We start from the raw sequence: 26,621 nt of genomic DNA on the forward strand, positions 1-26,621 counted from the left end.
TACCCTATTAAATAAGGGGAGGTGCTTCCAAAATATACATGCCAAAAAAACACCAAAGGAAAAATGCACCCACAAAGGCTACTGATTTCAAAACAAAATTATGTTTATTGGACATTCATGTAACAAGCAACCATGGCAAAGATGGGGAAACACCCTCTCCCTGGCCCCCCACCCAACACAAACCCACTCTGATCTCCCCAGATCCTGGCCCTCAAAATCGCTGCCACCCCTCTGTATCTCACTCCAGTGACTATGGCCCCTCTTCTGATGGTGACAGTTCCGGTTGTATCAGTGATTTGTGTGAAGTGATCAGTAGACTGCCTAAATGTCTGTAGTGAAAGAAAGTCTGCCTGCTTATTCGCCTGGTTCAGCCATCTGCACGTTAACTTGTGTCCAACCCACTCAAACCAATGTCAAACCAATGTCGATGTGAACCACCGACAAATGGGAGTTGTAAATGGACAAGGGGCTGCAGCGGCATATACCAATGGCAGTATTGGCAGGACTATAGACTTGTTCATTGGGGTGATGAATGTGTATCGTAATGAATGATAGTAATGAGTTATCTTCCAAAGTGTACATACATGGGTTGGTGTCTGCTCATAATACAGAGAGCAGTCATACCATGCTGATTTGTAATCCCATAGATATAGTTCTCATAAACACTTTCATTGACTCCCTTTGGGTCCAGCCTGCTGAACACTGGTGTCAGATAACACTCAGCAGCTGACTGACCTTCACAGGGAGATGGTGCTAATGAGAGATCTATAACCAACCATCTGCATGTGTATGGACAATAGTGTGTCCACACAAATTTGTTGTAAATGAAAGACAACGAGTTGCAAATCAGATGTGTCAACATGCCATGTCATATCATGCTGATTGGTGATCCCCTTGATATATTTTTCTCATATCCACCACAATTAACTCCTTTGATGGTCCAGTCTGCTAGGCACTGATGTCAGATGAAAAAGACAGCAGCTGATTGACCTTAATGGGGAGATGGTGCTAATAAGAGATCTATAACAAACCATCTGCTTCCCACCTGGATTGTTAGAAATGAAAACAGATTGACATATGACTACAAAGTTGCAATCAAAATGTATCAGCATACCATGCTTGCCCATGATTACAAAAACTCATATCTTTCAATTTGCTTGTCCTCCCTCCGGTTTGGTCCAGGCTGTTATGCAGTATCTGTTTGTGCTGTGTGAGCACTAAACATCTGATTGACCTCCATACATTCTGCCACCTCTGGTTCTCTTCTTGGCACTGACTTTCTGTTCCCTACAGCGGAGATGTGGATTGTGGCCCCGCTCCTCCGCTGACCACAAAGGGGGACAGAGAGGTAGGGTTTGTAGAACCCTTCAGGCTTTAGAAGGGGAAGTGGCTGGAGCAGGTGCCCTCATTCACATGGCTCCGCCATTAGGGTGGAGCGGCAGGGAGGGGGTTATTTGTTTAAAGTTGATAGGCTTTGGGGAGTGATTTTTTTTTTAGGGTGGAGAGGCAGGGAGGGGGTAATTTGTTTAGGGTGGAGAGGCGGGGAGAGGGTTATTTGTTTAGGGTGAAGATGTAGGGAGGGGGTTATTTTGTTAAGGGTGGAGAGGCAGGGAGGGAGGGGGGTTATTTGTTTAGGGTGGAGAGGGGGAGAGGGGGTTGTTTGTTTAGGGTGGAGAGGTGGGGAGGGGGGTTATTTGTACAGGATGGAGAGGGGTTATTTGTTTAGGGTGGAGAGGTGGGGAGAGGGATTATTTGTATAGGGTGGAGAGGTGGTGAGGGGGTTATTTGTATAGGATGGAGAGGCGGGGAGAGGGATTATTGTTTACGGTGGGGAGGGGGTTCTTTGTTTAGGGTGGACAGTTGGGGTATATTGTTTAAGGTAGAGAGGTGGGTTATTTGTTTGGGGTGGAGAGGCAGGAAGAGGGTTATTTGTTAAAGGTAAAGAGATGGGGAGGGTTTTTTTTGTTTAGGGTGTTGAGGCAGGGAGGGGGGGTTATTTGTTTAGGGTGGCAAGGCAGGGAGAGGGGTTATTTGTTTAGGGTGGAGAGGTGGGAAGGGGGGTATTTGTTTAGGGTGGAGAGGTAGGGAGGGTAAATGCAGGAGGGATTGTTTTTGGGAACCCCACAGCTGCCAATTACTGCCCTGCACTAAAACACCCAGCATACCTTTCCTCCCCCTTTAAGAAGTTCTGCAGCAGCTGGGACATCTACGAAAGTTATCAGAGGTCAGTGGGAGCCTGGCTCGGGGCAGGACATACTACTCACCAGGCAGAGCAATCACCTGGCAACCACCCGCAGTGGAGCCCGGAAAGAGGAAGCACATCCTCTGGAAGACGCTCCAAGTGAGCTTAGAGGGAGGGTCGTGGCAGTGTTGGAGGGGGCAGACAGTTGAGGGGAAGCTGTATGCGGGACCTGGGACACTTAACTCATGACACAGCTGTAGCAAATGATATGTGTCAACCCTGGGTGCAATGTATGTCAGAGCACAGTGACCCCCTCCTTGGAGCCCGTGTTCAGTAAACATGTTGCACCCATGCCACTGCCACTGAGTCCCTATAGAAAAACATAACACCTGTGCAGTACCCATGTGAATGAGCCCTTAATCTCTAACAAGCATTTTCTTGTCTGTTAAGTTCTAAAATGTGTAGTATTACACGTGGTGCTGCTCTGACTTTTTGTATTCTTTTTTTCAATTCAAAATTGATTTGAAAGGTTTCAAGTTCAAATCAATTAAATAAGTTGTTATAAAAAATGCAATTGGCTTGGACTCCAGGGACGGAACCACAAAGGTCTTTATTTTTATTTAAATTGTTTACAATTGTATTCATTCTTACATATGAATGAAAATTTGCTGCATGTAAATAAAGTTGTATATCCTGCAGCCTAGGCAAACAGAAGTGTAAATGTCACAAACAATGATCAGAATTCAATTTGATAGATTATTACGGACAAAATTGTTCCCATACCTTCATCTTCTATTATTTTATAGATTTACAGGAACAGTTTTTTTTAACATTTAAAGAAGTTCTATTTTAAAATTGATTGCAGTCTATGTATAATGATATTTATAGGAGTGCATAGGTAAAGACACTATCTTCTGCACAAAGAAAAACTTTATTTTTTTTAATATTTATATATTATTTTTTGTATACTTGCCATCAGGTTTATTGCTGTTCTTCTAAAAGATGTGGGTCTTACTCCTAAAACACTGATTTCAAATGGTGCTAGATACATTCATTGTTAAATCTAAGTCACCACAAGAAACCAGCTTCTGGGAATAGACTTAATTCTCAGCTTTTCTCATCAGACTGAAGAATTACGTAATCCTGTATGAAAAAGAAAGATAAATTATTAGGAATCAGCTATACTTGTACAGTATGTTGGCTTGAAAAAACTATTTTACTTTACATTACTTAGACCATGACAAACAATGCATGGCTGCTTGAATTTAAATTATCCTTACATTACCCATCATGAAACATACCTGTACATTTTTAAAGCTGAACTCCAGGAACTGCAGCACTTTTTAAAAACATGCTGGCTTATAAGGGGTTAAAGCCAGTGTTAATTTAGTCGAATAAAACGACTAAAACATTTTAGTCAACTAAAATGGCTAAAACATTTTAGTCAACTAAATGAATACTATTTTAGTCTACTAAAATATGACAAAAACAATTGAGATAACTAAAATACAACTAAAACTAAAATGCCATTTTAGTCAAAAGACTATGGCTACAACTAAATTGCAATTACTGAAATGTACTGGAGATTTTAGTCGACTAAAATGTACTGGAGATTTAGTCAACTAAATACATCTAAAACAACTGCAGAAGACTAAAATGGGACTAAAACTAAAATGCCATTTTAGTCCTAAGACTAAAATTAACGCTGGTTAAAGCTGCACTGTGGGAATACAGCCACCTTCTAATATGTTCTGGCTTACTATGGGTTAAGGTCAACCAGGTTCATACCACCTTGTGGACTTATTTCTTTTATTTGCAATTGAACTAACAGTTTTACTGAGCGCCGGGAGTACAGCTATCATTATACTGCAAGTGGTATGACAGGATAGATGCTGCTTTCTCACACATTCATTCACATAAAGTTTTATATTTTGTAAATGGGTTCACATAATACAAAGGGCTCTGTGATTGAGTAGGAGAAGGGGAGGGGCAGGCAGAGTGGATGCATACAGCTCTGCAGAGTAGGAAAAAATAAACAAAGTCAGGGCTATGCACCCATACAATAGCTGCTGGCAATAAAGGTAATATACTCAATCTTTTCTCAAATCGCCTTTCAGGACAACCCTGGAGAGTGCAGCTCTGCCCCTTTCTTCAGGAAACACCTGCCGACCTTTAAATCCCTCCTCTTCCACCATTGCTTCAGTTATTGTGTTTCCCCTGCCATAGCGGAAGCACTTGCGGGAACCAAGGGGGGGTTTGCGCTCCCTCCAGGGTGGAGGGAAAGGGCTTACCTCGTTATTTTTTCTCTGCTTGTGAAAGGGCCATCCCAGCACCCTCCCGGTATGAACGGAGGGTGTTCCAGAGCCCCCAGCCTTTCCCAAGCTCAGTGGAGCGGTGGCCGAACTTTTGAAAGCAATTTACACGACCCTGGATATTCAAGAGGAGAAAGTCCAGTTGTCGGTTCATGATAAAATGTACCAGGGTCTGGATGACACCAAATATAGGGTGTTCCCAGTCCATAGAGTATTGTCAGATACAGTCAGAAGGGGGAGGAAGGATCCGGAGAGGGGCCCTTTCCTTTCCAAAACCCTCAAAAGACGTTTCCCCTTTGATGACAAAGAGTCGGAAGTCTGGAATAAAAAGCCATGGTTTGATGCCGCTTTTTCACAAGTGTCTCGCCAGACAGACCTGGCCTTTGAGGACATGGGTGTACTCAAGGATGCAATGGATAAAAGGGCTGATTCCCTCTTGAGAAAAGCATGGGATTCCACGTCAGCCAGCCTCAAACCAGCTATGGCGTCCACAGTGATGGCAAGAAATCTGGAGTGCTGGGTAGAAAAACTGAAGTCACGTTGGAGCAGGAACGTCACAAAGGGATCTTTTGGAATCCTTTCCGTTGATCCTGAAAGCGGTGAAATACAGGGCCGTTGCATCAGCCGAATCAATTAAGATGGTAGCCAGGTCATTGGCAATAGTGAATTCTGCTAGATGAGCCACCTGGCTAAAAACTTGGTCTGGCGACACAGCCTCCAAGATTAGACTGTGCGGTTTACCTTTCTTGGGGATCTTCTGTTCGGTCCCGATTTAGAAACAATCCTGCATAGAACAGCAGACAAGAAGAAGGCTTTCCCTGCCAAAAAGAAGCAGGCAGTGAAGAAGAATTGTCGCGCTGTTCAGTAGCCCCAAAAGAGTAAGGAAGACAGCAAAAGCCATTGGGCCCCCCAAAGGGTAAGAGTAGAGGAGGAGTTATTTTCCGATCTCCCTCTGACCAGCCACCCAAAAACAAGTAACAGTCCAGTTCCAGTAGGGGGAAGATTGTCTGCCTTCTTCTTACAGTGGAGCAAAGCATCTTCAAGACGGTTTGTGAGGAATATTATTGCTCTGGATTACAGTCTAGAGTTCTCAGAGCCTCCTCCCAACAGCTTTTATTTAACGGCCCTTCCAAGTGACAGAGAAAAAGCCTCCGCAATGACAAACCTGTTACAAGATCTGATCCCTGGAGGGTCAAAGATTTTATTTTTTCTGGTAAAAAAGCCTTCAGGGAACTATGGGTTGATTCTGAATCTAAAAATCTTAAACAGGTCAATCAGTTACAAGCATTTTCACATGGATACTATCCACTCAATAACAAAACTGTTGTATCCAAACTGCTTCATGGCTTCTCTAGATCTAAGGGATGCCTATCTTCCCGATTGCCTAGGCCTAGCAACGTTTCCTCCGACTGGCAGTCAACTTGGGGACATTGATCTGGCACCTTCAGTTCAGGGCCCTGCCTTTCAGGCTCTCATCTTCCCCCAGGATTTTTACAAAAATAATGGTGGAAGCTCTGGAGCCGCTGAAGTTGAGAGTCATTTCTGTAATTCCGTATCTAGATGACCTGTTGTTCTTTGTGGACTCCAGGGAGCAGGTGTTAACAAATCTACAGATATCACAGATACACCTCAGGGATTTAGGGTGGCTACTCAACTTGGAGAAATGGAACCTGGATCCAAGTAAAGCAGTGATTTTTCTGGGCTATATAATTAATTCAGTCCTCCAGAAAGTCTTCTTACTGCAAGCAAAGCTGAAAAAGATAAATGCAGTGGTAAAGAAATTCAAAAAAATTATTCAGTCTCAGTCCGATCAGCCATGGAGGTGTTAGGACTTCTTACAGCCTCAATCCCAGCAGTAGAGAGGGCCAGGTTTCATTCCAGACCACTTCAGCTGAACATCTTACAGACTTGGTCACATCAGGTTTCACTACAGAAGCAGATCAAGCTCACCTCCAAAGGTGAAATGAGCACTGTAGTGGTGGAGGGACTCAGCCAACCTGACGAAAGGCCTTTCCTGAGTCTTTCCACTAGACAAACGTCTGACAACAGACGCAAGTTCCTGGGGCTGGGGAGCCCACTTGGACGGTCTAACGGCACAAGGGGCCTGGTCCAAGGCAGAAGCCCAGAGGTCGTCAAACTGGTGAGAACTAAAAGCCATCTTTCTGGGTCTTCTAGCTTTTCACCAAACAGTGAAGGGGCATCATGTTCAGGTCCTTCTGGACAATATGACTGTGGTGGCTTATGTGCTCAAACAGGGAGGAACCAGGAGCAGAGGTCTTATGGATCTTGCCAATCAACTTTTTTCTTGGACATAACAGAATGTGGCCTCTCTGTCAGCGATTCACCTAAAGGGTTCCCAAAATTTGTTAGCGGATCTACTCAGCAGAAGGAAGAAGTAGAAGCAGAGTGGAGCTTGAATCAGGAAATTTTTCTGATGATCTCCGAAGCATGGGGGTACCCTCAGGTAGACCTGTTTGCCAGTCAACAGAACTCAAAGGCCCACAAGTTATTTTCTCTTCACCAAGAAGACCAAACTATAGGCATAGATCCATGGCATTACAAACTGCGCTATGCCTTTTCCCCCATTCTCTCTGATACCGATGGTCTTTAGGAAATTCAGAGAGGAAAGGACCAACATGATCCTAATCATGCCCTTTTGGCCAAAAAGGCATTGGTTTGCAACACTACTAAATCTGGCTGTAGAACCTCCTTGGAAACTACCATTCAGGGAGGACATTCTAAAACAGGGTTCAGTGATTCATCCAGAGGCAGACCTACTACACCCAACTGCTTGGCTTCTGAGGAAGACCTCCTGAAGACTAAGGCCGCGTACACACGGGCGGACTGTCTGACGGACTTGGTCCGCTGAAACGTGTTTCAGCGGACAATCCGCTCGTGTGTGGGCTTCAGCGGACTTTTTCAGCGGACAGTCTGGCGGACTAAGTCTTTCGGAATTTCCGTAATATTGTCCGTCCAAACTTGGTTTCAGCGGACAGTCCGCTCGTGAGTAGGCAAGTTGGACGGACTAAGTATGGCGCATGCTCAGAAAGGATTTACACGGCCGAAGGTTGCATTGCAGTGTATTGGACGTCGTATTTCTAGTCCCGTCGTACGTGCTGTACACGTCATCGCGCAAGCTTTCAGCGGACTGTCTGTTCATCGTGTGTGGTCAAGTCCGTTCATTCAAAAGTAGGACGGACTGTCTGTCGGATTGTCTGACGGACTTAGTTGGACGGATAGTCTGCCCTTGTGTACGCGGCCTAAGGGTTTATCCGCTAAGTTAGTAAAGACCCTACTTTCCAGCAGGAAAGAAGAGACTGGAGCCATATACCTGAAGGTCTGGAAGAAGTTTCCTATTGTACCTTTAAAGGCTTTCAGGTAAAAAGTGTCATATCAGTCCTCGAATTTCTCCATGAGGGAGTTGAAAAGGGACTGGCAGCCAGCACCTTAAAAACCGAGGTAGCAGCTCTTTCAATTTACTTAGAAAAAACTCTATCCAGAGAAACTTTAATTTCAAGATTCTTTCAGGGAACTGGCACAGAATAGGCCGGTGCTCCTCAAAAATGTTCCCAGTTGGGATTTATCCATTGTTTTACAGGGTCTCACGAGGACACCGCTTGAACCCTTACACTAAACTTAGTTAAAAATGTTAGTTCTAAAAACAATCTTTTTGGTAGCCATTACGTCAGCCAGAAGAATCGGTGAACTTCAGGCCTTAGCAGTCACGGAACATTTTCTTAACCCTTTAACATTCTGCTCCACCGTTTGGTAGAGCACATTTTGAGTCACGCTAACTCATTGAAAAATGTGGACTTTAAAGGGTTAAAGTCTTTTCAGACCGGGTGGTTCTTCAGACAGACCCAGCTTTCCTACCCAAAGTTTCTTCAAACTTTCACCGTTCACAGGAAATGGTGTTGCCCACGTTCTCCTCGACTCCTGCCAATGCAGGCGAAGAAGCTTTCCATACTTTAGATGTAAGGGGGTGCCTTCTTCAATTCCTATCTGTCACTAGGAAATTCAGAAAATCAAACGCCTTTGTAATTTTCTCAGGCCCTTGTAAAGGGGAGAAAGCCTCTAAAAGCACTCTGGGCAGGTGGCTTAGATGGGCAATTACAGAGGCCTATGGAGCTAAAGGAGAGATACCTCCCTGAGGGATTGCTGCCCATTCCACAAGATCAATGGCAGTTTCCTGGGCCAAAAGGGCCGATGCTACGCCTGATCAAATCTGCAAGGCGGCCACTTGGTCCAACTATTCAACATTTCTCTGACACTACAGGTTGGACTTATTGTCAGCTGTGGATCAAGCCTTCGGCAGGAAGGTGCTGCAGGCAGTAGTCCCACCCTAGGGTAAATTTCTTGGCTATCCTCTCCAGGGTTGTCCTGAAAGGCGATTTGAGAAAAACTTAGACTTACTGGTGACGGTATTTCTAAGAGCCTTTGTCTTCCAGTATGTCGGAGGCCACAATAACTGAAGCCATGGTGGAAGAGGAGGGATTTAAAAGTCGGCAGGTGTTTCCTGAAGAACGGGGCGGAGCTGCGCTATCCAGGGTTGTCCTGAAAGGCTCTTAGAAATACCATCACCGGTAAGTCTAAGTTTTTTGTGATCAAAGAAAATATAAAATTGTAGCACGATATAAAGTATATAAGATATCAATGTGTAAAGCTCATAAATAAAGAGTTCATAAATCATAAACTGTGCCAAATCTTCAAACTTTCCAAATTGCTGGATGATCCACTTACGGGAAGTCCGAGCTGCTCAATTATGTGATCACGCATGTAAAACGCAACTCCTTTAAATGACTCAGCTCTCCTCTGGATAACTGGAACTTCAGGTATAACAGGAAAGAAAGAAAACCATATAGTGTGATATTGCTACAAATCTGCCTATGAATAGAAGTTTATACAGTGGATATATCTAATAATAAATAAACCATTAGTAATATGGATTATAAAAATAAAAATGGTAAAATAAATAAAGTATGATCTGAATCAACAATCGAGGCGCCAACAAAATAAAGTTAAATCTAACGTAAGGTCGCAATGACAAATCAGTAGTAAGCAGCAAAGACCTTTACATATAATGCATCGTATAAATTAACCATATATAATACAAGTTTATCGCTCCCTCTAAAGGTAAGCTATTAACCTCACATGTAAAGTGCATTATGTAAAGGAAAAAGTTATGTTATAAAATATTACAAAAAATTTACATAATGTACATAGTTACCCCCTGGAAAGAATAATAAAAAATAAAGTTGAATTAAAAACTCTCTATATGTACAGGATACATAGAGGGAAACAAGTTTTATACTATGCTTGTATAACAAAGAAGAATATTGATGTTAATGAAAAGAATACCAAAGCTAGCTGTTGTCAATGAAACAATTGACATCCCAGTCAATGCTATGGCCATATGGGGAATATGATTTCAATTTCTCTGGTGGCATTGCACCCTCTCCAGTGTGGCTGTAATTTGTCTATGCCAGTAAATTTCAAACAGCTTGGATCTCTGTTGTGGAATTTACGGAAATGCATATAGTGGCTATGTTTGGTGTATCCTATTCTGATATTGCACATATGTTCCTCGAGGCGATCACGCAGTCTTCTTGCTGTCTGGTCCGTGTATTGCATGTGGCATGAACATTACAGAGGATAAATTACATGTTTCCTCTCACAAGAAATAAAACAATTAATTGGGTATTCCTTTCCTGTTTTTTGTATTGAGAAGGACTGAATCTTCCTTAAATGTTGTCTACCAACCTTGCAGATGACAGAGATGACACAGTAGTTACAAGAGTAAAAATCTTTCATATTATCAGAAAAAAAGTGGCAGGTAGGCAGGGATTAATTACATTTGGTGCAAAACGATAATGTAAATTGGAAGATTTTCTAAAAATAATTTCAGGGTTTTCTGGTTATGATTTATTAAGGTCTGGGTCTGCTCTCAGTATATTCCATCTATTTTGAATAATTAGTTTGACATAGTAAAATTGTGAGGAAAAATAAGTAATAAAAGGACAAAATATTTTCTTCTTATCGGTTAAATTCTTTGGAGCCAATAACAACTTTCTGTCCATTTTCCTTACAAGTTCAATAGTTTCATCGATAATAGGCTGTCGGGCCTGGGCTCTCAACCCTTCCTTCTCTGTGCTCAGGTTGTTCAGCTGTTGGTTAATTACCAGTACTCATGGTTCCATAGTGGCTCACCTGTAGATCATCTCCTGCTCATCAGTAGGGGTGCAACGGATCGTTACCGATCCGTGATCCGAACGGGTCAACCCGCTCGGATCGGCACATGATGCGATCTGCGGAGCGCTCCGCGGTCTCGGCCTTAGGAAAGGCCGTGGCTTCGGCCTAGCTCTGAAGCGGCGGCCATCTTTCTACACCCAGGCTTTTTACACTGATCGCTCCGACGGACCAATCATTTGTAAACAAACCGGCGTCATGTCATGACGCCGGTTCCTCTCTCCCCTCTCTGTACTAACCTGTACAGTGGAGGGGAGAGATCCTGAGATGGAAGCAGCCATCCCTCCATACCCTGCAGTACCCCAATACTCTAGCAATACTCTGCAGTACCCCAATACTCTAGCAATACTCTGCAGTACCCCAATACTCTAGCAATACTCTGCAGTACCCCAATACTCTAGCAATACTCTAGCGATACTTTGCAGTACCCCAATACTCTAGCAATACTCTAGCGATACCCCAATACTCTAGCGATACCCTGCCAATACTCTAGCGATACCCTGCCAATACTCTGCGATACCCTGCCAATACTCAGCAATACCCTGCCTGCCAATACTCTGCGATACCCAGCCATACCCAGCCGTACCCAGCCATACTCAGCCAATATTACAGTGGGGGAGATTGTGGATATTACAGTGGGGACTATATGGTGGTGGAATTTTCACAGGTTTTTGCAAAATAAATTATTATTTGCTGATCCGAAAAATTATCCGATCCGTGACTCTGATCCGAGGAACGATCCGATCCGTGAGTTTTTTTATCCGTTGCACCCCTACTCATCAGTCAGACCCACAGCCAGCCCCTTCTGGCTATTCAAACTGCCTGGTTCTATCCTTCAATGCCTTCACCTTGGTCAACATATCTAGAGAATCTCTGCTGTGTTTCTGTTGAAGACTTGCCTGGCTGATGTCCCTTCTGGTTCCTGATCCTGTCTGCTGCCTCTGACTACACTGATCTCTGGCTTCCTGATTTTCTGGCTTGTTCTGACTACCAGATTTGGCTACCGAAACCCTGGCTATATTTTGACTAGGTTTACCATTCTCATTTACCATTTTATTAAAAGGTGTGATTTTTTTACTGCATTTTCTCTCTGTCTGTTTCATTGTTCCTGACACAGGCTCTGTGTATCCTTTTTCCAAAAATCTACGTTTGCGGATTAATGATAGATTACATGAAACAATCTCTGTGTTGTAATTCTGCCTCCATCCTTAGCCTTTTGGAATATTATGAAGCCATGTAGGATGGTGGCAGCTAGTAAATGGGATATGACTATTGCTATCAGTGGGCTTGAAATAGGATTTAGTAAAAGTTTGCCTGTCTTAAACCATCAATATTGTATCTAATGTTTACTTCTGTCTTACATAAAGGTTAGTTTGGTATTTTGATCATTCAAATCGAGTATAGACATGAATTCTCTTAGTTATGTTTTATCCCCTTTCCATATAAACAGAATATTTTCTATATATCGCTTATAAAACGCCAAATGGTCCCACCTGTTACTGTAAATAACTTCAGATTCTCACTTTGTTAGACTGGTGGCAAACATGGCCCCCATTGCAACACCTCTAATTTGTAGATAATACTGATTGTTAAACCAGGTGGTTTAACAACCAATATTTTGTTGTGGGTCACGGCAAAATTCAACAAATTCAAAATAATCTTCTGTTGCAAAATGGGGATATGTCCAGTGTGTTGTTGTCACGTACCTTGGAGGAAACTGAATTGACGAGGTCACCCTCTCTTGTATCAAAAATAGAATAGAATCCCCAGATGATGCCTCATTAAGGCGAAATGCGTCAGCAGAGGTGTGCTAACACCACTGCGTTGCCAGAATTTTAATGTACATGCCTTTTATGTTTTCTCACATGTAAGTACCCATTTTTTATTGAATAAACGTTTTTATATAATGGTAATACACTATGTGGCTCTATTTCCTCCTTTTTTGGTATATGTAACCTGGGAGAGACTCGCATTGTATACCTGGCTACTATATTTCGGATCCCTTTTATAATCCACATATGGAAGAGTCTAATTCAAACATTTGATGTGTATGGAAGTTCAGAGGTATAACATCCCCAGGTGTGATTACACCATTAATCCTTAATGACTCAGTGGGCATAAGCCTAGTTGGGTCCATCGCTTTCGGTAAGCCTTATTCCATAAGGTGGTGGATATCTTCAGACAAATCACACATTTTTCCAGTATTCACAGCACTCTTTGGACTCTTTATGGATTCACAGGAATTTATCATTTTGCACCATTGCTCCTATTATGGTGGATAGTTTAACCACCCACCTTTTGAGTTTTTACAACACCTATTTGGATTTTCTGTGTACAGATGGGACTCAATACTGTTTGCACATTATATATCATTATTGATTAATGTTTGATTATATCCATATTTTGATTATCACTGTTTACATTTACACAGATACTTTGTTTATTTGGATTATCACTGTATATATTTATACAGATAATTTGTTATTGCATACAGTCTTCTATTGGTTGTAGCACTTCACTTACACTTCACAAACAGCGTCGCACTTGACCATTACTTTACATAGCCTCTCTTGTATCTTCCGCCCAGGCCCCACTGGGAGTGGCACAGAGGGAACCAAGGGCCAGAAGGAACATGGGTGCCTGCAACTGTAGACCCGGAGCTTTGCAGCAGAGGAAGCGATCTTGGACAGGCAGGTGAGCCGTCAAGGCAGGATGGATCGTCTGGTACCAAGGATCAGCAGGGCTTAAAGAGGAACTCCGCAGGAACAGTAGAACTGGAGCGTGCGGTGTAGTTAGGTCCTTGATAGGCTTGCAGCAGGAGATCGCAGAAGGTCGCAGGATGAAGGTAGCAGGCACCGGCAGAATGAACAACAGCTAAAGCAGGGTCTTGAGGGAAGCCAGGTTCTGCAGCAGGCGGACAACAAGGTACAGGTCAGCAGGCAGAGGCGAGGTCACAAGAATAACCAGGGTCAGGAGCTGGGGATCAGAGCCAGAACAGGATCAGAGAAAGCCGGGTTTATCAAGAGGTATCAGGCAGAAGACCTGAATGAAGCATCGGCTTTGTTCAGGTCTACAACCAGCCGGCGGATATGCCAGCTGGTTGCTCAGACCTGCCGGTGGGATGGGAGAGCCCAAGCGAGTGGCAGAAGGCGGTGGGAGGGGGTAGCTTGTAATAACAGCCGAGCGGCTGCTGAGCTGCATCAGTTATTACAATAAAGCCGATCGTCCACTCTAAAGAACGGTACCGAGGTGATGCATGCATCACCCGAGTAAAAGCCCTTGAAGCAATATTGGTAATATCGGGTACGTTTGTGCCGATACTTCAAAAAAAGTAAATATCAGGCCGTCGATAATCGGCCTCACCGATAATCAGTCAATCCCTACCCTTAATGCTGCTAAATCTTTAGTGACCAACTTGTTAAACACTGAAATATGTCCACCATTCTTCAGTAGTGTGTTTAAACTCTAATGACTGATTACTATTTATCAAAATGGGATTTTGAATAAAATATCTCTCATACTTAATTGTCTAAACTTCTGAATATCTATGAACATTTGAAACGTAAGTTTAAGTTTAGTTTTAGGGGCAAATTTAAGGTCTTTATTAATGACATGTAGTTCATCAGTGCTTAATGTTTTAGACCTAAGGTTGAATACACCACTGGTTGGACCTAAGTCTTCCTTTTCTTTGGTCCTGATTCTCCGGCCTCCCCTCTTGTCCACACTTCTTTTCCTACCGCCTCTCCACCCTAAAAAACAATCCCCACTGTTTTGTGCAGTGGAAGGCTGTGGTGGGATATAACCGCTATCATCATATATATTGAAATCCCTCACGTCTTCCCAACCCACTCAACCCAGTCTCTTCTTTGTGGTGGGTAATGCTCTCTAAACCGGGGGGATAAGGGTTCTTATGATGATATGTCCCCTTTGGGTAGTTATTGTTAGTGTAACTGCTTTGGGCTGCCAATCAATAAATCTGTCTCCTATATCTTCATCCTTCTGTCCTCTAAGTGGGCTAAATCTATTGGTGACAGGAATATAAAATGAATCCCTTCTTTTATTAAAGGAAACCCTCTTTTTGTTGTGGTTACCATAGGGTTCTGAATAATCACTTCTATTGGGACTGTTCTTCCATGGTGCTTTTCTTTTATCCCTTCTTCCCTTTATGGGAGTGGATCCAAGTGTTATTATTAGCAGTATAACTCTGAATATTGTGTGTGGGAGTGCTAGCCCCCATATCACCTCTCCTTTCCTAAGGTGTATCTACTTGCTTTTGATCCTGCCATTTGAAAATCATTTTGTCTTTTTAATCTTTGGAATCTCCCATATATTTATTTTTTGACCTTTCTCCCTCCTCAGTAGTATCTAAAATGTTCTGATTCCCTTCTATAGTCCTCTCTGCTCATAAAGGGAGTAAGTTTATCTCTAGAGAGATTGATTTCTGCATCTAGGGTCAATATATTTTTATTTTTTCTTAATATTAAACATTTTAGCAGATCAATGTATGCGTCATTAAAAAACGGAATCTACTCCTTTGTTATTGTCTTGTTCTAAAGGGACATCCTACCTTAGGGATTGTGTGACCATTCTCTCTGCCACATAATGTTCTAGCATTATTATCATGCCACTTTTTTCTGATAATATGAAAGATTTTTACCCTTGTAACCGCTGTGCAATCTCTGCCATCTGCAAGGTTGGTAGACAACATTTAAGGAAGATTCAGTCTTTCTCATCAAAAAAAACAGGAAAGGAATACCCAATTAATTATTTTATTTCTTGGGAGACGAATCACATAATTTATCCTCTGTAATGTTCATGCCACATGCAATACACGGGCCAGACAACTAGAAGACTGCATGATCGCCTCAAGGAACATGTGTACTATATCAAAATAGGATACACCAATCATAGCTTCTCTATGCCTTTCCGTAAATTCCACAACAGAGATCCAAGCTGTTTGAAATTTACAGAAAATTAAGAAAATAGAAATGTATTTGTGTGTGTGTGTGTGTGTGTGTGTGTGTTCCTTCTATGTATCCTGTACATATAGGGATTTTTTAATTAAATTTTATTTATTTTTTATTTTTATTTCCAAGGGGTAACTACTGTCTGTACATGATGTGATTTTTTTATTTTTTTTGTAATATTTTATAACAAGTTTTTTTCTTTACATAATTAATAATTACACTTTACATGTGAGGTTATAGCTTCCCCTTAGGGGGAAATATATACTTGTATCATATATGGTTAATTTTTATGATGCATTATATATAAAGGTTTTAACAGCTTACCACTGATTTATCATTGCGTCCTTACTTTAGATTTATCTTCATTTTGTTGGCGCCTTGATTGTTGATTCAGATCATACTCATACTATTACTAATAGGTTATATTTTATTAGATATATCCTCTGTATATTCTCTTCATAGGCTACAACTTAATTAATCCCTCGCATCATACAAGTGAACGCCAGAATATTTGTAGGCGAACACTGTGTTTTGTGTTTCTGGCCCTTATACAGCAATGACGTCTATTTATGTTTGGTCATCCAGTAACCAACAAAATGGCACAGTACTGGAAGGCATAAGGTGTCGTCAACAAATTGGCACTAGACCGGAAATTACATTGATGCCATTTTGTCAGTGGTAGGCTACATAACCATGGCCACTAGCCCAGTCACTAGAGGTCCCTGAGGTCGTGCTCTAGTGCAAAACGTGCTGGGTGGAGCAAGTGCTGGCAGTTTGTTTTTATTCATGCTTTTAAATGATGCTCTTGTTTCATCTGTGCACCTTTGCTTTACAATAAATAATACACCATATGGGACCTTTCAGTTTTTTTGCTTATGGCGTGAGACAAACTTTAAACTTGAGTGTTGCTCCCTGGAGAATTATTAGAAGGACATCACTGATACCAGATTTGTAGCAATATTACACTATATGAGTGTAACACCCTCTAGGTAGGTAGGTGCTAGAGTGATGCTTTTTGGTTAGGATTAGGTAGATTTGGGCAGGCCTGGCTGGTCGTCAGGCCTGTTTGCTTTGATTTGGTCTTGGCTGGGAGTGGCTCAGTGTAGCAGCTGGTGACTCACAGGCAGCATCACTGAGACCTCCCTCTTTCCAGTCTGGGGGGGGGGTGACCTTGGGCCTAGGCTAAGAATGTTGGGGCTACTTCCAAGAACACATGGAGAGGTCCTGGACCAGAGGCACAAGAGAGAGCAAGGAGAGGACAGCGGGAGAGAGCACTCTGTGCTCGCTGTGCCTGGAAGATTAGAGAGGAAGCGATGTGCTGGAGGAGAAAGACCTGAAGATTAGAAAGGAAGCGATGTGCAAGAGGAGAAATGGAATGTATATACTTGAATGTATATAGTCATCCCAAGCAAGTTCTAACAATTATCCTGGGCATCCCATATTTCCCTTACCCCATCCAAGTTCAATCCCCTTAATAAAACAAAAAAACAAAGTCTGTGGACTGTTCTATGTCTCTGAGTGTTTGTGAAGTGAATGCCAGGCTGGGCAGGGTGACTGGACCCCAACATTTCAGCAGCCCCTATGGGGGTACCACTTCATGGTCCTTCTTTCTTTCCTTTAACTCCCAGAGTTCCAGTTATCCAGAGAAGATCTGAGTCATTTAAAGGAGTTGCGTTTTACATGTATTGGTGCTGCACTTAAATTGAACAGCCCGGCGAGTGGGTTATATAGCTATTTGGAAATTTTGAAAATTTGGCACAGTTTATCATTTATGAACTTTAATTTATGAACGTTACAAACTTTACACATTTATATCTTATATACTTTTTATAGCGCTGCAATTCTATATTTTCTTTCTGCAGAGTAGGAGCTGATACCAGAAGGTCCAGCATCAGAACTATAGTGATAGCTGTATTCCTGCCTTGCAATAAAAATGTAATTGCGAAATTAGGAGATAAGTCCGCAAGGTGCCATGCACATCCTTGGACTTAACATAGTAATCCAGCACATTTTAGAAAGTGTCTTAAATCAGGGAGTTCAGTATATGTCACCTTATGGACCTTATGGTCTTTTATTTATATTTATATTTACATTTTTACTGAATGCTGGGAGTAAAGCTATTGCTATAATCCCAATGCTCTAACAGGAGAAATGTGTTCTGTTACACAACAGCCACTCTGACTTCCCCTCCTCACTGCTGTCCAATGACAGAATACTTTTTATTTTGTGAATGGGTTCACATAATACAAAGCCTTCCATAATTGTGCAAGAGGAGATGAGAGCCAGCAGGCAGAGCAGCTGCAAGTGATTCTGCAGCTACTGTATCAGAAACATCAATCTCTAGTGTCAGAGCATTAGAAGATAGCTCCCAGCACTCCGTAAAAATGTAAATAGTAAACAAAAGAGACAAGTTTGCAAATTGGCATACACCCCATTGGACTTAACCTCTTATAATGTAAGTCAGTAGATAGAAGTGCTGCAAATTCCTGGAGTTCCGCTTTAAAGTTGAACTCATTGTAGACATAAAACACACACATCGATGCAGCTCCATATTAATTTTTACAACACACAATTTTTTTATTTTTTTTAATGCAACTAGTGTTAGTACCTGAGTGTGACCTGGTATAAGCCTCTTGAAGTTTACAGAATAGCAGAAAGGGAAGCAAGAAGCAGCACAAGATCCAATTGGGTGTACTGCAGTGCAAGTAGTATGCTAATAGGAGAAGAAAGCATAGTGACGCAAACAGGAGCTTATCAGTGGCTGGTAATGCCTGGGAGTGGTGACATCACTCATAGGCTCTTATGGCCCATCCGTTGTGGCCACTCCCTCCTCTCCTCTTACATCAGGGTATAACATGTCTTATGGGAGCAGTGAGGTGACCTGATGCACATCCTGTATGTGTTCCTTGAACAACCATTCAAGAGCAAATACTGCTGTGCAAGAAGATGTGAGCAACTTTTTTGTTTTGATATCCAGATTCTGGACCTAAAGAAGCAGCTGGCAACACTGTGAGACATCAACAACCTGGAAAAAAAGTTTAAACCTTATCATTTGCAGCAAAGAGAAAGGTAGTGTTATGGAGGTGCAGATGCCAGAAGTGGGCAGCTTGGTTAGAGTTGGAAGACAAGGTAGAGGGAAACGTTTTAGAGAGGCTAATCCTCAGTTGGCACATCCCAATAAACATACCCGCTTTCATTATGTTGAGGATATCAGCTCAGGAGTAGCATTGCTGGAGCAGAATACCTGCCCTAACTGCAAGGGGAATGACTACTCCAGTGAGGATGGGGGCAGGGGTACAATCAAAGATGCACAGATAATGGTAATAGGAGACTCAATTTTTAGAAAGGCAAATAGGGCAATCTGTCACACAAACCGTGATTGCCGAACATGTTTGTTGGGTGCTTAGGCTTAGCACATTGAGGATCAAATGGACAGATTGTTGGGTGGAGCTGTAAAAGACCCAACTGTCATGGTACAAATGGCTAGTTAGAGGAAGAAAGAGTATTTTTAAAAATTATTTCAGGGACTTAAGTGCTAAGTTAATGAAAGCAGCGGGGGCTTCAAGAGCTAAATGAGTGGTTGAAAAACTGGTGTAAGAAGAGTTTTGTGTTTATGGAGAACTGGTCCGTAATTTTGGTTGGTTACTGGCTCTACAGCAGAGACAGACTGTACCTAAATGGGGAGCATGCAGCTCTGTTGGGGAGAGGATGGGCAGAAGGTTGGAGGATCTTTTAGACTAAGATGTGGGGGGGAATCAGTGGGAAGTATACCATGCATTGAACTAGGGCCAAAGTGTGCACGGAATGCAGATGTGGGCAACGTTGGGGGGAAGGGGCCCCGAACCAGATGGTGGAGGAACTAAAGTACCTAAGATCAGTGCAAGGAAGTTTGCTGAATCTAATTGTAACCCAAGAATGAGCAAGGATAAAGTAATATATGCGTATACACATATAAAAGGTGGGTACACAAATATTAGAATTCTGGTTAATAAAATGGAGGAATTGGAGGAAGAACTTCTAATACTTGGTGAGGAGTTTGAATTTGTAGGAATATCAGAAACCTGGTTTGACAGTTCACATGACTGACTTGCAACTACCAAAGGGTGATTATTGTTTCATAAGGACAGGGTAGGTAGAAGAGGGGAAGGGGTATGCCTCTATGTTAGGAAAGATTTGATAGTTTATATAAGAGATGACACTACCAATAGGACTAGTGATGAGATGGAGTCTTTGTGACTGTAGCTTCAAAGGGAGGATCAAATGGTAAATAAATTTTTGTTGCATTATATAGGCTCCCTAACTTTGCAGATAAGAAGACCCATCTCTTTTCACTGTTAGAAATGGCAGTGAGACAAGGAAATGTTATAATCATGCGGAACTTCAATTATGCTGACATTGATTGGGCAGATGGAAGTGCACACTCAACTAAGGTTTGTCATTTTTTGAATGCAACGCTGGAAAGTTTCATGAGTCAAATGGCGGAAGCCTAAATGAGAAATAATGCTGGACCTGCTAATAACAAACACATAGCCGATTGCAGATGTAGAAGTAAGGGATAATTTAGGAAACAACAATCGCAGAGTAATTATGTTTGCTGTAAATTTAAAAAAAGGAAGACATGATGGTAAGACAAAAACTCTAAACTTCAAAAGAGCCAAGTTTACTAAGTTCCGCTTCATAATGCATACTACCAAATGGGATCAAATTCTTGTGCCAAAGAACACTGAAGGAAAGTGGGAGTGTTTTAAGGACATTGTAAACAGTATTTGTCAGTGTATTCTACTGGATAACAAGTATAAAATAACAAAACCTAGGTGCCTAAATAGTATGGTAAAAAGGTAAACTGGTGAGAAAAAAACTGTCCTTTAGTGTCAATTCATACCAGAGCGTGGTGCGGGAAACCATGTTCCAAATGCACTAGGCGTGTAATCTGCTGCGGATGTCAATAGATTCCTAATGACACCCTAAATGGGGTCTTTGGTTTTTCATGCAGTTCCAAAATATAGGAATTCAAGTAAAATTAAACACCAGGGTACACCTGTTATTTTCAATATGGGAGGAATAATACATTTTATTACTTACCATGGGCAACAAGAAATTTACCAGTCGGCACACATTTTATTGCTAAATCTGGTTAGCGACAACCTAGGTCCAGTGGTTGCTCTGGGCAACAGATGTGCCAAAAATGTTTCAGTAAAAAAAAATCAGCATTTAAGAAAAGTATTTAAGGATATATGTACAGTATAAATGACATACATACTTGGACCACTGTGACCAATATCTTCACATGCAGACACAATTCTTGATGGTGATGACCTGGAGATATTTCCTTTTCATTACATGTTCCTAAAAAATATAAAATCATAAAACAAATGTAGAACAGTTCATCACAGGCAGCTTAGTGAATATGGTGAAAATGCATTAAAAAAATACTCAATCACATGCAAAGAAAACAAAAAAAATTATATTTTACTTGCACATGATTGGATAGTGGAAGTCCGCAGAGCATTATCTCATTCACTAAGCTAAAGGAATATTCCCTTGCAAGTTACTATCCATTTTGTCTTTAGTAAATCTAACCCAGTATCTACATACAAAGTACATACACTACGTATATTACCAAAAGTATTGGGACGCCTGCCTTTACGCACACATGAACTTTAATGGCATCCCAATCTTGGTTTGTAGGGCCCACAGCTTCAACTCTTCTGGGAAGGCTGTCCACAAGGTTTAGGAGTGTGTCTATGGGAATGTTTGATCATTCTTCCAGAACCGCATTTTTGAAGTCAGGCACTGTTGTGGACAAGAAGGCCTTTGCTCTAAATCATCCCAAGAGTGTTCTATCAGGTTGAGGTCAAGACTCAGTGCAGGCCAGTCAAGTTCCTCCACCCCAAACTCGCTCATCCATGTGTCTTTGGACTTTGCTTTATGCAATGGTGCATGGTCATGTAAAAAAACAGGAAGGGGCCATCCCCAAACTGTTCCCACAAAGTTGGGAGCATGACATTATTCAAAATATTTTAGTATGCTGACACCTTAAGCACCTTAAGAGTTCCCTTCACTGGAACTATGGGGCCAAGCCCAAACCCTGAAAAACTACCCCACACCATAACCCCCCCTCCACCAAATTATTTGGACCAGTGCACAAAGCAAGGTCCATGAAGACATGGATGAGCGAGTTTGGGGTGAAGGAACTTGACTGGATTGTAGTGAATTAGGTTGAATTGGGATGAATTAGAGCAGAGACTGTGAGCCAGGCCTTCTCACCCAACATCAGTGCCTGTCTGACACACTCCTAAACCTTTGGACAGCCTTCCCAGAAGAGTTGAAGCTGTTATAGCTGCAAAGGGTAAGCCAACTCAATATTGAACTCTACGGATTAAGACTGGGATGTCATGAAGGAGGAGGTCCAGCCTGGGGGAAAACACTTAAAAGTCAGCAGCTACAAATACTGCAGCTGCTGATTTTTGATATTAGGACACTTGCCTGTCCAGGGAGCCCATGATGTCTGCACCCCAGCCGATCTTCGGATCGACTTCTGGGTGCTACCACTGCCATTCCTGGTAAGTGAACCTTTCGGCTTAACTTCTGCTGGTTCCCTACTGCACATGCGTGAAGCATGCTGCGCTTTCTAATTGGTACGGTGGCGGGGGAAGGAGGACTGAACTTCTGGGAGATCCAGCCGTGGCCCCATCTCCGGAAGTGGGGAAAGGGACCTGTCAAAAACAGGTCACAGTCCCCCCCCCCCCCCAAAGGGTGTTAAATGTTTTACCGGAGAGGGGGAGGAAGCTTATAAGCAGAAGAAAAATATGATTATTACATTGACCAACAATCGCGTGGTATGATCCTCGCTCCATGGTAGACGTATAGAAAAGTAAGTGTGTGTCCAGCCATTTTTTCCCCTTTTTGAATAAAGGGAGGGTTAAAACCCCTGCCAGGTTTTTATTCATATCCAGGGACCTATTAGACAGACTTACTTTCGTTCCCTGTCCTGCTGACAACATTTTACCAGATGGGAAGCTTAGTCTCCAATGGCTACAGGTGTGAGATGTTGGGAGTAGAAGGAAAGCTGAGAACATTTGAGATGGTAGCAGTAGAAAGAGAACTAAGACTGAGAAGGAGATGTGAGATGGTAACAGTAACAGGAGAGCTCAGAAGATGTGATACAGTGGCAGTGTGGGGAAGAGCACAGATGTGGCTATTTGTAGTTCCCCAGATTGGCCACTAGATGCCCCCATAGCTTGAGAGTGAGATTCAGCCTAGGAACTGCTAGGAGAAGGGCATCCTGGGTAAGGCTATATTAGGAAGGCAAGGGAATGGGTGAGTTAGTTTTGCTATGGAGAGAGTGATTAAAGGTTTTCTCTGTGGGTGCAACAGCCCAGAAAAGCTTGTAGGCAGAAAGTCTATATTTTGTGTACCTTAGGGGGGCAAACGGGGAAGCCTTGAGCTGAAGAAGGACTTTATGCATTTCCTGGGACTACTCACATCCCCCTGATGAGTGAGCAGTTGGATTTTGGGACGCCCCGTCTGTGAGTAACAGGTCTGTCTTCTCATGCCACATATTTCTGAACTATGCTGGAATGTTTGTAACTTAAAGCACACGTCCTCGCACACAAGGGAGAACAGTTTAGTTCCCCTGGGCCTCACTGTGTCCATGGTACACTGCTAAGACAAGATCATTACCCCAGGTTATGGGCAAAAACAGGTAAAGAGCACAACAGCAGTACGTAGCAAAAGAACTGTAACCCTTTCTGTTTTACTGTATTGATTGCTGAAAAAGCCCCCACTGTCTCCGTAATACAAGGGATGTTGTTCATCCCTTGTAATAGCAATAAAATGTGAACATTTTTTAAAAGGTAGTGTTAAAAAAAAAGTAAATTAAAGAATAATAAAATAAAAAAGTACCCCCTGCTCACATGCAAAAGTAAATGCGCATGTAGTTCCCGCTCGCATATGTAAACAGTGATCGCCCCACACGTGTGCAGTATTGTCGCAAACATCAGAGCAAGAGCAATTTTAGCATCAGACCTCCTGTTTAACTAAACTTGTAACCTGTAAAGGCTTTTAAAATGTTGCCTATAGAGACTTTTAGGTACCGCAATTTTGGCACTGTTTCGCAAGCATACATAATTTAAAAGGATGACATGGGTATCTATTTACTCAGTGTAACCTCATTTTTTTAATATTAACTTTCGCTATTCTATTGTGGATTTTGTGCATTACAATTCATTAAAGTGTATTCCCTCCGAAAAAAAACACTGTGCAAATTTCATGAGACATAAAAATTTGCAATGCCCACTACTTTATTCTCTTGGGCCTCTGCTTAAAATATATATAATATAATGTTTGGGGGTTCTATGTAGTTTTCTAGCAAAAAAAAAAGTTTTTTTTTTTCATGTAGAAAAAGAATGTCAGAATTGGCCTAGACTGGAAGTTCACCTATGGGAACATGTTACATGTTCCACCCATTTTTAAACTGGCTACACAAACTAAAATTTGTATACAATTTTCTTGTACACCTTTGCTTTAGATTTACCAAAACCATACATATGAGTTTAAACCTAAACACTTTCAAATTGTATGCAATCAGGCAGGCCTTTGCACTACATACCTGAAGGTAAATCTAAAGGAAATTAAACAACAAAAATTGCATAATGTGTATCCAGCTGTAACATGTTCCCACTCCTGCATCTAGTGAGAGCAAGCGGGGAATCTCCCATGCAGCCTTTGCGGTTGTCGGCTTGTATTTCTCAAAGAAGTACCAGGATGCTGTTGAGTGCTCTAAGCCCACGTACACACGGTCGGAGATTTTGCCAACCAAATCCGTCGGATTTTGCCCGTCGGATTTAGTCCGACGGATTGTGTCCGAAACTGTTGCATACACACGGTTGGGCCAAGTTGGCGAAAAATCAGATCTTTCAGAACGTGATGACGTAATTTCGTTACGATGGGACTACATTCAGGCTAGTAGCCAATAGCTTTGATGTAGGAATTTGATCTGAGCATGCGTGGCACTTGGTCCGATCAAAATGCTCTACACATGATCTGATTAGGTCCGTCCGGCCCAGTTGGTCAGGAAATATTTCCAACATGTTGGAAAATTGGGTCGGACGGAGATTCGGACAGAATCAGTCCGATGCATACCACACACAGTCGGATTATCTGATGACACGGTCCGATAAGACTCATTCCGACAGATTCTCTGACCGTGTGTACAAGGGCTAGGTGGTTCATTATCTTAGACATTTGTAGTCATATCCTTTCCCTTTTAAGAGGGGTGGATAGAATTATCAAGGGAAAGGGATTTGAAAATCTACTTCTATCTAGAACAGAGAGAAAATATTCTACACATCACTCCTCCATCTCCAGCAGATTCCAAGTATTTCATTTTTAATGCAATATTAAAGGGTTCCTTCAGTTTTACAGAAAATATATCCAAAGATGTCCAAGATGTGCTGCATATGTAAGGAACACAAGGGCACAATTCTTTACATTTTTTGGGAATGCCCCTATCCAAGACCAGGTTCATGACCGCTATTATACATTGGCTGACATTAGCTTTTTATTGTCTACATTTGTTGGAATACATTAATGTATTTTTCTGTTTCAATATATGTATTGAATTTTCAGAGTAAACCTAACAAGCTCATGGTTTGCCCACACGGGGCAAAGCTAAACAGTCACATGTAAGAAAAAGTACAAATAGGCAATGTATAATGTTAAACCTGCAAATGACTAGACAAAACTAAGGAGGGCCCTATGAAAATCAAAACAAACATTGCTATCATTGCCAAGCTGTCCTATATGGGATGACAATCCCCAATGACAAGTATAATCTGGTAGGAGAAAGGAAAAACAAAGAATAAGAAAAAAAAGGAGAGAGAAAAGCAAGCAAGGAGAGAGGAGCAAGAGAGGAAAAGGCTATCATGGACTCGGGATCAGCACAGACAACACCTATAAACGGCCATAACTGGTTGGAGGTAAGGATGGGATGCAATAGCTTATTCAGGGTGCCCAGAGAAAACCTTGGGTGTGAATCCTTAAGAATACTGGACATCTGTTATTGGTCATAGGGGTCAAATGGATTTCACACCCCAGAAGGCATTTTCTGCTGGGGTGCGAAAAGGCCTGGTATAGGACAATGAAGGAGCGCCAACCTGGCGCCCTTGCATACTGTCACATGAAAAAATGTCTGCAGCAGGCCAAAAACCCTTTGCCCAAAAGCCTATCAGTCCTGGGCACGACCACCAGATATGCAGAATGTTTCCACTCTGACCACAATTTCCAAAGTATATGTTGCTACTACCAGGATAGGCATGCGCAATCCAAGCGGAGACTCAGTACCACGGCAGGAGAACTTAATAGGTGGCTTTAAGGGTAGTTAAGGTATTTAAGGGTATTTAAAGGTATTGAAGGAATCATCTTTAAGGTCTTGCTCCAGTCCACACCCTCAATGGCGGAACCAAGACCTATTATTAAGAGAGGCATAGAGTGTTGAGATGAGGCCAGGAGACTCCAGAGATTGGGCTAATGTGCTTGAAAAAAGTCTTGCGATACGAGCGTGTGGAAGTATGACCAAAGAGTCAAGATCCAATGTCACGGATACAAATAATGGTAGTGTTCCCACAGTGGGTTTTGACGTGTCTCCCGGAGGGCCTCCCAGGATGGAAATGATTGGGTGGTTAGGAAAAGATGCACCCTCATAAAACCGTGGGTGGTCCACCAGGAGAAGGAGTGAGGATAGTCTAACCCCAGGGTGAAAAGAGGCCTGGAAGTGGAATAGAAAGTCATGACTTTAATTTCCAGATAATCTATAGCATGGGAGGCCCAACGATATGGGAACTGTGCCTGTATGCATTCGACCAGTTTGTCACAGGGAGCAATGTTCAGTGCAGTTGTTTCAGAGCGGTTGAT

At 42.2% G+C, this 26,621-nt stretch overlaps 1 long non-coding RNA gene across 1 annotated transcript in view; it reads right to left on the minus strand.

Annotated features, from left to right (window-relative positions):
* Positions 1-2,773: 2,773 nt before the first annotated feature.
* Positions 2,774-26,621, minus strand: part of LOC143982469 (uncharacterized) — a 110,954-nt gene continuing 87,106 nt past the window's right edge. Inside the window, exons 4-5 of the long non-coding RNA XR_013274461.1 lie at positions 20,968-21,053; positions 2,774-3,325 (exon numbers count right to left, since the gene is read on the minus strand). This is a non-coding gene — a long non-coding RNA (uncharacterized LOC143982469). The remainder of the gene's footprint in view (positions 3,326-20,967; positions 21,054-26,621) is intronic.

Source organism: Lithobates pipiens, unplaced genomic scaffold, assembly GCF_037356315.1.
Source record: "Lithobates pipiens isolate NorthernLeopardFrog02 unplaced genomic scaffold, aLitPip1_a1.2 Scaffold_16, whole genome shotgun sequence".
Taxonomy (NCBI): domain Eukaryota; kingdom Metazoa; phylum Chordata; class Amphibia; order Anura; family Ranidae; genus Lithobates; species Lithobates pipiens.